The sequence below is a fragment of the Mytilus galloprovincialis genome, chromosome 13 (assembly GCF_965363235.1).
Source record: "Mytilus galloprovincialis chromosome 13, xbMytGall1.hap1.1, whole genome shotgun sequence".
In the NCBI taxonomy this organism is placed as follows: domain Eukaryota; kingdom Metazoa; phylum Mollusca; class Bivalvia; order Mytilida; family Mytilidae; genus Mytilus; species Mytilus galloprovincialis.
The window spans coordinates 61927175-61940437 of record NC_134850.1 but is presented as its reverse complement, the minus strand read 5'-3'; the positions used below and the strand labels follow the sequence as shown (position 1 = coordinate 61940437).

The following is a 13263-nucleotide window of genomic DNA, read 5'->3' as shown; positions in this document are numbered from 1 at the left end:
ATGATGAACACGTTTCTAGTTGTAAAATAGTAACAGTAATCCAATGAAATATATACGATAGGTTTACGGGTGTATTAAAAGAGGAAGTACATGAAAACTTTATGGTGTACATTTAAACTATATTTTCAAGTATTTGCTGGACATTTAATTAATGTTATGAGGTCTTCTAGCTACATGTATTTGTTGCGAAACCATTAAAACTATTTGTTTTGTAAAAATGGATTAAAATTTTTGTCAAATTATCAATTGGCACAAGACACGGAATTTATTTTGATCCGTTGAGTCCTTTTTAAAATGAACTTGTGTCAATAGTATTGGCAAACACTCATAAATCAGAGACGTCATCAATACAATCATAATTAAGATTTATGAAATGTTTGTTTGTTTAATTAAATGTGCAGAGACACACGTAAGCTTCAGATTTTGCGACTGGAACAATTCCAAAAAAGTGTTGTGACCATTGGAAAAAGACCAAAACCACAATTATCCTTGTACAATATATGTAGGACGTTTGGTTTTTGTTTACAACCACCCGGAAATGACTTTAGTGTATTTAGATTTTTGTGGAAAATGTAAACAAATAAAAATGATAATAATAAAAACATAATATTTATGCCTCCTTTATAGTGCATGGGGTTTCGAGTTATTCACATACAGAAGTGTTACATTCTCCATACAAATTGCTTCAAACGTTGACCGACGACAAATAGAATTGTAACAAGTATCGGACATAACCGTACACAGGAAAAATTACGTGGAAAAATTGCAAAATATGTTTTTCATATGATCAAACGGATATGTTTTTCATATGTTCAAAAGCATATGTTATCATGTCGGACCTAAACATATGGAAATGTTTCCATGTTTTCAAACATTTGAAAAAACTTATATTGCAAGTGTTCCTATATATACGGAACACTCCATTAAAATATTTTCAAGACGATGAAACAATAGAAATTATACTTCAATTAAACAATTGAAATTTTTTTGATTGTCGATTATTCAAAACAACATGGTTAAAATTAAAATCGAATAATGATTAAAAATAGATATATAGTAACAAACACCCTCGTTTCGAGTTTAAATCACACGAAGAGGTAAATATACAGTACAATCGTGTCAGTAGACCAAGTAGTATCATGTTCCATATACTTCAATACGTGCAACTGAATACTTATTAAGTATGGTGTACACAAAAAGTATTGAATGAAATACCTCCATACCTGGTAGTCAGGTTACACAATGACAATGGAGAAAACGATACCCACGTGACACACTTGAGATCGGTGTAATGACGACTGTGCTGTTGGTCTATACCCGGGAGATAATATACACAAGACTATAACTCGGTTGACAATCATGATTGGTACTCGCTGACACGACTTTGGACTTTGCCACTTCACAGCTGTGCATGTTGCACCTTCATGTAATGATGCCATCTCGAGGCTGTATAAACTGTACATTGTGACATATCTTTTTAGACCTGCCACTTCAGAGCTGTGCATGTTGCACTTTCATGTAATGATGCCATCTCGAGGCTGTATAAACTGTACATTGTGACATATCTTTTTAGATCTGCCACTTCAGAGCTGTGCATGTTGCACCTTCATGTTATGATGCCATCTCAAGCCTTAAACTGTATATACTGTGCATTGCGAAATGTCTTCTTAGATTTCACGTTGTCTATAGTTTGTGGATTTCCTTTTAGAATACATATACGAGTATACTAGTATGTACATATAAGAGTTAAGTACGGGTTCTGTGTAGATTGTATGATGTAAAATTATTAGTATACTATATTCCTGACATTGAACGGTATGTTACTCAAGTCAATCAAACAATAGATCAGAGGTAAACTATTGGAACGAGATACAACTAAATTTATTCAAACGATCGGCCCGAATCAACAATTTGGACGAATCTATATAAACTATTTGCAATTACTAGATTTTTCTACAGGTTCTACCATAATTCTGCTATAAAACTCTGGTGAATAAATGTCACCTTTTCAAAAAGAATGATATTAACAGATTTTTATGTTTCTTAGAGAAAAACAAACAACGAAAGAAGTTGTATTCTTAGTTGAGGGAAATGACTTCATTCCATTAATTATATCAATACTTTACTAGATCATCTTAACGTTATTCTTAATCAATAATGCAAATAATTACAGTGCGTCTTTTAACTAAATAAAAACATTATCCGTTTTATGAAAGTCGAAAAAAATCATTATGCTTTCTTTCAAAAGTTATAAACTATTGAAAACGGTTACTTGAATACGACGATTTAAACTGATTTGCACGATTCAAATGTTTGACTTTTTCTAGAGATTGATAATAAATCAAATTTTCACTTTCGATTTAACTATTGAAACATAATTAAACTGATGGATGTTGTGTTTCTATTCGAACAACTGATAATTTAAATGCTTTATTCTCCATCGATCGATCATCGATTATTAGCGTAAACATGTATTTTCTAGTCGTAGAATTCGAAGCAAAATCGATCGTCTGCGTGGGAAAATTTAAGTTTTGATCTCGTGCAGAGAACAGTTTAGGTCTGCTATCAAAATACTAAACAATATCATATCAGCTTTCAAAATAACTATGTTTTTACTGGAAATGTACATTGAATGCTTAGAATGAGAAAATCGAGAATATTTGGATCAATTAACTTCGTTGGAATAGCAACTCAAATACTGATTATTTACCGTATATGTATTGTAGATAGATAGGAATAAAAGGAGATTTGGCGTATTCGTCGTTTAGGTAGCAATCTAACGACATAATAAACTAGAGACATCTTTATGACAATATATGGCCTTCAACAATGAACATGACTGCGATATTTTCAAGCTCCATTACCTATACATTCCGAGGTTATACAACCTCTTTCTTCTGACAAATTAGAAAAGAACTGAGTTTTAGACATCTGCCAACAACAACCCTGACACAAACATTAATAAATAAAGTCGTCAGCACATGACATTATTGGTGCATGTACATGTAACATCCAATTGTTTTTTCTTCTTCTTTGAGCTGATATTCACAAGGTTGAATAATAATAAATGGTTGAAATCTGTCAGAAATGGCGAGTTTATAGATTAAAAAAAAAACGGTGCATGAACATGAAGCAGAGATGGACTTTATTTCTCTAGATCTCTCTAAACTCCTCCCCTATTTGATACGGACCAGTTGAATTACAAATTGTAATACAAGATCGTACACCGATTATACACTCTTCATAGATGCCAGACTTAAAATTATGTATACCATAAATGCCAGACTTAACATTTTGTATGCCATAGATGTCATGCAGGCTTAAACTTGCATGACATAGATGCCAGGCTTAAAATTTTGTATGCCATAGATGCCAGGCTTAAACTTGTACATGCCATAGATGCCATGCTTAAAATTGTGTATGCCATAAGTGCCAGGTTTAAACTTGTGTATGCTATAGATGCCAGGCTTAAAATTTTGTATGCCATAGATGCCAGGCTTAAAATTGTGTATGCCATAGATGCCAGGCTTAAACATGTACATGCCATAGATGCCAGGCTTAAAATTTTGTATGCCATAGATGCCAGGCTTAAACTTGTGCATGCCATAGATGCCAGGCTTAAAATTTTGTATGCCATAAGTACCAGGCTTAAACTTGTGTATGCTATAGATGCCAGGCTTAAAATTGTGTATGCTATAGATGCCAGGCTTAACATTTTGTATGCCATAGATGCCAGGCTTAAACTTGTACATGCCATAGATGCCAGGCTTAAACTTTTGTATGCCATAAGTGCCAGGCTTAAACTTGTGTATGCTATAGATGCCAGGCTTAAAATTGTGTATGCCATAGATGCCAGGCTTAAACTTGTGTATGCTATAGATGCCAGGTTTAAAATTGCGTATGCTATAGATGCCAGGTTTAAAATTGTGTATGATTGATCCGTGAAAGGTATGCATAAAAACCCTAAGTCTATGTATATAACGATCACCAGCTTTAATATTTTTCAATGTTGCCCGACTATGTTATTTGTTCTTAAAAGTACAACGAGAATTCGGTCAATTTGACAGTGCTAATGTTTTTATTTATGTTTTGCGTGTATCAAAATACATTCACATATCATGTGTCAATATTTTTTTCCTAGAAAAACGCCATCTGTCGGCCCAGGAAGTAAATACAGCTGTGACAAGATAAACAACAATGTTCTTCCTGGAATTGAAAAAAAAGCGTAAATTCGTTTTTATAACAAACATCCATTAGCGACAATCACTAACAATTCTGACCTTGATTTATTTTAGGAAATGTATGTTATTTTTTTTTGCGCAAAAAATGAAGCGATATAACCCTGGGTGAGATACAAAATGACGGAAGATTTTTATACGACCGCAAATTTTGAAAAAATTTTCGTCGTATATTGCTATCACGTTGGCGTCGGCGTCGTCGTCGTCGTCGTCGTCGTCGTCGTCCGGCGTCCGAATACTTTTAGTTTTCGCACTCTAACTTTAGTAAAAGTGAATGGAAATCTATGAAATTTTAACACAAGGTTTATGACCACAAAAGGAAGGTTGGTATTGATTTTGGGAGTTTTGGTCCCAACATTTTAGGAATTAGGGGCCAAAAAGGGCCCAAATAAGCATTTTCTTGGTTTTCGCACTATAACTTTAGTTTAAGTGAATAGAAATCTATGAAATTTTGACACAAGGTTTATGACCACAAAAGAACGGTTGGGATTGATTTTGGGAGTTTTGGTCTCAACAGTTTAGGAATTAGGGGCCAAAAAAGGGCCCAAATAAGCATTATTCTTGGTTTTCGCACAATAACATTAGTTTAAGTAAATAGAAATCAATGAAATTTAAACACAATGTTAATGACTACAAAAGGAAGGTTGGTATTGATTTTGGGAGTTTAGGTCCCAACAGTTTAGGAATTAGGGGCCAAAAAGGGACCCAAATAAGCATTTTTCTTGGTTTTCGCACCATAACGTTAGTATAAGTAAATAGAAATCTATGAAATTTAAACACAAGGTTTATGACCATAAAAGAAAGGTTGGGTTTGATTTTGGGAGTTTTGGTCCCAACATAATAAGGGGCCCAAAGGGTCCAAAATTAAACTTTTGTTTGATTTCATCAAAATTGAATAATTGGGGTTCTTTGATATGCTGAATCTAACTGTCATGACTGTGTATGTAGATTCTTAACTTTTGGTCCCGTTTTCAAATTGGTCTACATTAAGGTCCAAAGGGTCCAAAATTAAACTTAGTTTGATTTTGACAAAAAATGAATCAGTTAGGTTCTTTGATATGCTGAATCTAAAAATGTACTTAGATTCTTGATTATTGGCCCAGTTTTCAAGTTGGTCCAAATCGGGGTCCAAAATTAAACTTTGTTTGATTTCATCAAAAATTGAATAAATGGGGTTCTTTGATATACCAAATCTAACTGTGTATGTAGATTCTTCATTTTTGGTCCTGTTTTCAAATTGGTCTACACTAAAGTCCAAAGGGTCCAAAATTAAACTTAGTCTGATTTTAACAAAAATTGAAATCTTGAAGTTCTTTGATATGCTGAATCCAAAAATGTACTTAGATTTTTGATTATGGGCCCAGTTTTCAAGTTGGTCCAAATCAGGATCTAAAATTATTATATTAAGTATTGTGCAATAGCAAGTCTTTTCAATTGCACAGTATTGCGCAATGGCAAGAAATATCTAATTGCACAATATTGTGAAATATCAAATTTTTTTTTAATTAGAGTTATCTTTCTTTGTCCAGAATAGTAAGCAAGAAATATCTAATTGCAAAATATTGTGCAATAGCAAGATTTTTTTTTAATTGGAGTTATCTTTCTTTGTCCAGAATCAACTTAAATCTTTGTTATATACAATATACAATGTATATTCACTTTTTACTACCAACTGATAAATTAAAATAATCTTTACCATTCAGTGATAACAAGCAGTTTTTTTACATCTTAATATTTTATGATGTATTTAAATGAGTAGTTATTGTTGCAAACTCCATTAGAAATTTTAATTGAGATTAGTTTTGGAATAAGGGAAAGGGGGATGTGATTAAAAAAATTGGGTTCAATTTTTCTCATTTGAAATTTCATAAATAAAAAAGAAAATTTCTTCAAACATTTTTTTGAGAGGATTAATATTCAACAGCATAGTGAATTGCTCTAAGAGAAACAAAAATTTTAAGTTCATTAGAACACATTCATTCTGTGTCAGAAACCTATGCTGTGTCAACTATTTAATCACAATCCAAATTTAGAGCTGAATCCAGCTTGAATGTTGTGTCCATACTTGCCCTAACCGTTCAGGGTTCAACCTCTGCGGTCGTATAAAGCTACGCCCTGCGGAGCATCTGGTTCAATAATATTTTCATTCATTTTAGTACATAATGATTATCTCTTTCTCTCTAGATATGTTCACACAGTCACCAATTAACAAAAAAAAGACTTATTTTAAATATGAAACGTCAGAACTGTACACGTATAAATGCACTTTTAAGTTTCTGTCGAAATTATGTATATTTTCAAAATGCAACGAAATCATGAATATTGTTTTTAAAGGGTTCAAAACAGAAATTATATTAAAAACATAATTTAAAACATTGAATAAGATATATATCCAAATAGAAATAATGAATTATAAAGTAACATCGAGTCGTATATACTATTTGTATATTTATTCGATTGTTAAACTTGTGTCAAACATGCGATATTATTATTGCGATTTTAGTTATGCTAAATCCAAATAAAGTTATCATAGATTTTTTGCAAGTTTTAATTTTTGCAAAACCTGTCCCATCGCAATTTTGGGAATGATAAAAGCATTGTTTATTATTTCTGAATTTACAACAGACATTGCAATATTTTTGGTGGGAGTTTTTTTTTCTGGTTTTCAAGCCCAAGCAACAACGATATTGATGCATCAAGTACCATAGTACTACTTTAATGAAGCTTTGATACACTGAAGCAACCCCCACTGTATTCCTTAGAAATAACCGACTAGTCTCAATATTATGAACGACAGATACAACTAATTGTCTCTTTACACTTATTATGTTATTATAGATGAAGCAACAATTTGGTTAATACATATTGCAGCTTGTTACATCATGTCTGAATGCTTTAAATTTATGGAGGTGTCTTATGCCAGCTTTCTGTAACTTTCAAGGTTGTCTTTTAATCTGTAAATCAGCACCTTACTTTTAATCTATGTGTCATTCACCTAGAAGAATTGGCGAGGACCTTTTGTTTTTCTATCGTTTATCTTAAATAAGTCTTTATATACTAAACCAGTCGTGAGATCTTTTACATCGAGCATCTTCACACATTATGATTAAGCTTTTTATAATGTTGTGTTTTCATAATGTGGACGCTAGATACAATGCCTCGTGTAGAGTAAGTTGAGTGCTCTATGCAAGATAAAGAACCGTGTAGCAAATTTGAGAGGTCCGTATAGAAAGCCTGTTATAAGGCTGAATTTATGTCTCTGTCCAATCAATTTAACCTTTTTTTTCCTCTGACACTCTTCATCCTGGTAGACAACTATTGCAATACTTACCTATTCTACTATTTGATAATTTGTTCTCGTCCAGAACATGTTTGAACTATTTGTCACTGGACGTAAGACACTTAGCAATTAATTAATAAGTACCCCTGCCGTAGTGTTGTTATACTCTTGCACAATTACTCATCAACTACATAGATCTAATGTGCATACTTAAATTAACCTTTCCAAATGTTCTGTCTTATAAACGAGATAACATTTCTGATGACTGCATTGACTCCCCTTTTTAAAGAAATTTCTTGATCCATGTCTGGTAATGAATAACATAGAACAGATGTATTGTAGCTTTATTGTTGTTGTATTTTCTTTAATTATAAAAACGTTCAGCATCTTTTCTGTTTCTACCAGACAAATACTAAAGGAAGATATTACATCGATTATATGTATTGACGTCAGAGGCAATTGATCTGTGTGATGCAACATGTTTATATTTAGAATTCATAGTCTATTATTGTACTACAATCGGATGTAAGGATTCTGGAATAAGTTCGCAATATAGTATCGTACGTAGGACGTCGCTGCTTCTGTCCGGTCATGTGTGAATTATGTGACCTTTCGGATTATTCTGTGAAGAATAAATGATAGTTGAAATCGTGAGGTATATTAGATAAAAACATCCGATCAAGATAATTTGATAGTAAATTTATCCATATTCCATCGGCTTTCATTTGTAAATCGTGACCGTTTATAGCATTAACTAACCATACATTGATATGAATAGAAATTGTAATTGGTGTTTAGAAAATGGATATTAACGTAATAATAAAGATACTATATAGACATTAAGAGGTCCCTGTAATACCCTAAACGATGGACAAGGGTCGAAAGCATATGGTGCTGTTAACTACGTGTTAGTCTCCTATTAAATAAGATACTATATAGACATTAAGAGGTCCCTATAATACCATTAACGAGGGACAAGGGTCGAAAGCATATGGTGCTGTTAACTACGTGTTAGTCTCCTATTAAATAAGATACTATATAGACATTAAGAGGTCCCTATAATACCCTAAACGATGTACAAGGGTCGAAAGCATATGGTGCTGTTGACTACGTGTTAGTCTCCTATTAAATAAGATACTATATAGACATTAAGAGGTCCCTATAATACCATAAACGAGGGACAAGGGTCGAAAGCATATGGTGTTGTTAACTACGTGTTAGTCTCCTATTAAATAAGATACTATATAGACATTAAGAGGTCCCTGTAATACCCTAAACGATGTACAAGGGTCGAAAGCATATGGTGCTGTTAACTACGTGTTAGTCTCCTATTAAATAAGATACTATATAGACATTAAGAGGTCCCTATAATACCCTAAACGATGTACAAGGGTCGAAAGCATATGGTGCTGTTAACTACGTGTTAGTCTCCTATTAAATAAGATACTATATAGACATTAAGAGGTCCCTATAATACCATTAACGAGGGACAAGGGTCGAAAGCATATGGTGCTGTTAACTACGTGTTAGTCTCCTATTAAATAAGATACTATATAGACATTAAGAGGTCCCTATAATACCCTAAACGATGTACAAGGGTCGAAAGCATATGGTGCTGTTAACTACGTGTTAGTCTCCTATTAAATAAGATACTATATAGACATTAAGAGGTCCCTATAATACCATTAACGATGTACAAGGGTCGAAAGCATATGGTGCTGTTAACTACGTGTTAGTCTCCTATTAAATAAGATACTATATAGACATTAAGAGGTCCCTATAATACCATTAACGAGGGACAAGGGTCGAAAGCATATGGTGCTGTTAACTACGTGTTAGTCTCCTATTAAATAAGATACTATATAGACATTAAGAGGTCCCTATAATACCATTAACGATGTACAAGGGTCGAAAGCATATGGTGCTGTAAACTACGTGTTAGTCTCCTATTAAATAAGATACTATATAGACATTAAGGGACGACATCAAAAGATCGATGTAGGATAAAAAACTTAAATCAAATAGTTTGGGGGTGGGGGGGGGTTAAAATTCTGCAAGTTTTGTATATCAAAAATCGATTTTTACATATATCCCTATTGGTAAATCAATTTTTCCCAAATTAAGTTAAGAGGGGGGGTGTGGGGGGGGGGGGGTCAGTGAAAAAACTATGTGAATTAAGTTTTTTATCCTACATTGAACTTTTGATGTCGTCCCTAAGAGGTCCCTATAATACCCTAAACGATGTACAAGGGTCGAAAGCATATGGTGCTGTTAACTTCGTGTTAGTCTCCTATTAAATAAGATACTATATAGACATTAAGAGGTCCCTATAATACCATTAACGAGGGACAAGGGTCGAAAGCATATGGTGCTGTTAACTACGTGTTAGTCTCCTATTAAATAAGATACTATATAGACATTAAGAGGTCCCTATAATACCATTAACGAGGGACAAGGGTCGAAAGCATATGGTGCTGTTAACTACGTGTTAGTCTCCTATTAAATAAGATACTATATAGACATCAAGAGGTCCCTATAATACCCTAAACGATGTACAAGGGTCGAAAGCATATGGTGCTGTTAACTACGTGTTAGTCTCCTATTAAATAAGATACTATATAGACATTAAGAGGTCCCTATAATACCATTAACGAGGGACAAGGGTCGAAAGCATATGGTGCTGTTAACTACGTGTTAGTCTCCTATTAAATAAGATACTATATAGACATTAAGAGGTCCCTATAATACCATTAACGAGGGACAAGGGTCGAAAGCATATGGTGCTGTTAACTACGTGTTAGTCTCCTATTAAATAAGATACTATATAGACATTAAGAGGTCCCTATAATACCCTAAACGATGTACAAGGGTCGAAAGCATATGGTGCTGTTAACTACGTGTTAATCTCCTATTAAATAAGATACTATATAGACATTAAGAGGTCCCTATAATACCATAAACGAGGGACAAGGGTCAAAAGCATATGGTGTTGTTAACTACGTGTTAGTCTCCTATTAAATAAGATACTATATAGACATTAAGAGGTCCCTGTAATACCCTAAACGATGTACAAGGGTCGAAAGCATATGGTGCTGTTAACTACGTGTTAGTCTCCTATTAAATAAGATACTATATAGACATTAAGAGGTCCCTATAATACCATAAACGAGGGACAAGGGTCGAAAGCATATGGTGTTGTTAACTACGTGAATAAGATACTACATGTATATAGACATTAAGAGGTCCCTGTAATACCCTAAACGATGTACAAGGGTCGAAAGCATATGGTGCTGTTAACTACGTGTTAGTCTCCTATTAAATAAGATACTATATAGACATAAAGAGGTCCCTATAATACCATAAACGAGGGACAAGGGTCGAAAGCATATGGTGTTGTTAACTACGTGTTAGTCTCCTATTAAATAAGATACTATATAGACATTAAGAGGTCCCTGTAATACCCTAAACGATGTACAAGGATCGAAAGCATATGATGCTGTTAACTACGTGTTAGTCTCCTATTAAATAAGATACTATATAGACATTAAGAGGTCCCTGTAATACCCTAAACGATGTACAAGGATCGAAAGCATATGATGCTGTTAACTACGTGTTAGTCTCCTATTAAATAAGATACTATATAGACATTAAGAGGTCCCTGTAATACCCTAAACGATGTACAAGGGTCAGAAAGCATATGGTGCTGTTAACTACGTGTTAGTCTCCTATTAAATAAGATACTATATAGACATTAAGAGGTCCCTATAATACCATTAACGAGGGACAAGGGTCGAAAGCATATGGTGTTGTTAACTACGTGTTAGTCTCCTATTAAATAAGATACTATATAGACATTAAGAGGTCCCTATATATAATACCCTAAACGATGTACAAGGGTCGAAAGCATATGGTGCTGTTAACTACGTGTTAGTCTCCTATCGTCTTACTACCCGGTCCTTCGGTATATTAATTAATAAATGTTAATTCGAATGTTCAAACTTTAATTTACACAACTGCATGTATTTATTTTTAGTTTGGGCAAACTTGACCATAGGCAGTCATGGCTGTTTTCTTTTCCATTCTGGTTTTGATAATCCCATATACCATCGACTTAAAGCATACCAAAATGGGCGAGAGTATGTATATAATTATTTTCATTGAAACATGTGTATGTTGTCAGTTCGTTGCATACCAGACGGGGAAAAGTATACACATGTATACATATGTACACACAATAATTCACTTGTATGTTGGCAGCCCGATCATTTTAGATGAACTAGAGTATACATTATAGAGACAGCAATGTACATGTACCTACATGTTGTCCGCACGGAGCGTTCTAGCTGGGCGAGAATATATACATTACATATTTAACATTATACGTGTATGTTGGCAACCCGAGCGTTCTAGATGAGTGAGAGTATATATTATACATACAACAAAGTCATTGTATGTTTTCGCCATTAGCGTTCTTGATAACCGAGCGTATATACATTTTGCTTACACCTATGTACCTGTATATGTTGTGAGCAAGAGCGTTCCAGATAAGCGAAAATGTACATGTTTATACACCTATGAACTTTGGTATTTGTAAGCACCGATGGTACCAGCTAAGGTTATTTTACATATCGTCAAGGTCTAAACATCAATATACTTTTATGTATAATGATACAGTTGTATGTATCATTATTTCAGTTTTAGATGTATTCAATATAAATGGACGTTTATGAAAAAAATCTATAGTTTTAGGCCATCCCCGAAATAAATATACATACATACATACATACAATAGATAACTGCTCTTAGAGATGTATGGCATTATAGCTAGTGAAGGTAATAGGGGTTATTATGTACTGTGTAACAATGGTATTTATGAGATGGCCTTGGGTGATAATCTTCAGAATTCATCTGTTCAGCAAAGGCAAGCCAGACAATATAAATATGTATGTGTGAGAGTGTGTAAAGAGGGACGAAAGATACCAGAGGGGAAGTCAAACTCGCAGATGGAGCTAGTGTGTTCAGCAGAACCATATAAATAAAGGTAACAGTAGTATACCGCTGTTCAAAATTCATAAATCGATAGAGAAAAAACAAATCCGGGTCACAAACTTAAACTGAGGGAAACGTATCAAACATAAGAGAACTACGACACAACACTGAAATGTAAACAGAAGCGAACTATAATGTAACAATGGCCATTTTCCTGACTTGGTACAGGACATTTTATGAAAAAATGGTGGGTCGAACCTGGTTTTGTGGCATGTTAAACCTCCCGCTTTAATGACAGTGTTAATTATAACATTAAAATGACAACATTACACGACAGGGTTACAATAAATAAACAGATAAATGGGAGAAAATATAGGACAGAGAAACAAACGAATAATGGCCATCCAAAGGTAACAGGTGCAAAAATATGTTTTATACGCCAGACACGCGCTACGTCCACACAAAACTATGCTCAGATGTAAAAAGTTTAAAACTAGAAGTGATTTTGAAAATATCGTGACACTAAACACTCACGTGTACCTAAATTCGACGTGTGTTGTTTTCCTTTATCTTTATCCTCTCGCTTAAAAGTTGTTTGAAATAAGAATAAATAATTGTACAATTTTTGGAAATACAAAAGACAAACGATATGAAAAAGGACTTTGACTAATTACAGCTTGAAGCATCCAAATTTGAACATTTTGATAATGTATGACCTAAAACATTATCAAACAGAGCCGTATTGGGTAATACGCA

General features: G+C 33.7%; 1 protein-coding gene across 3 annotated transcripts in view; it reads left to right on the top strand.

Moving 5' to 3' along the window:
• LOC143057764 (nucleolar complex protein 2 homolog) overlaps positions 1-13263 on the top strand; it is a 189452-nt gene that overhangs the window by 78145 nt on the left and 98044 nt on the right. The gene's annotated exons all lie outside the window — the stretch shown is intronic.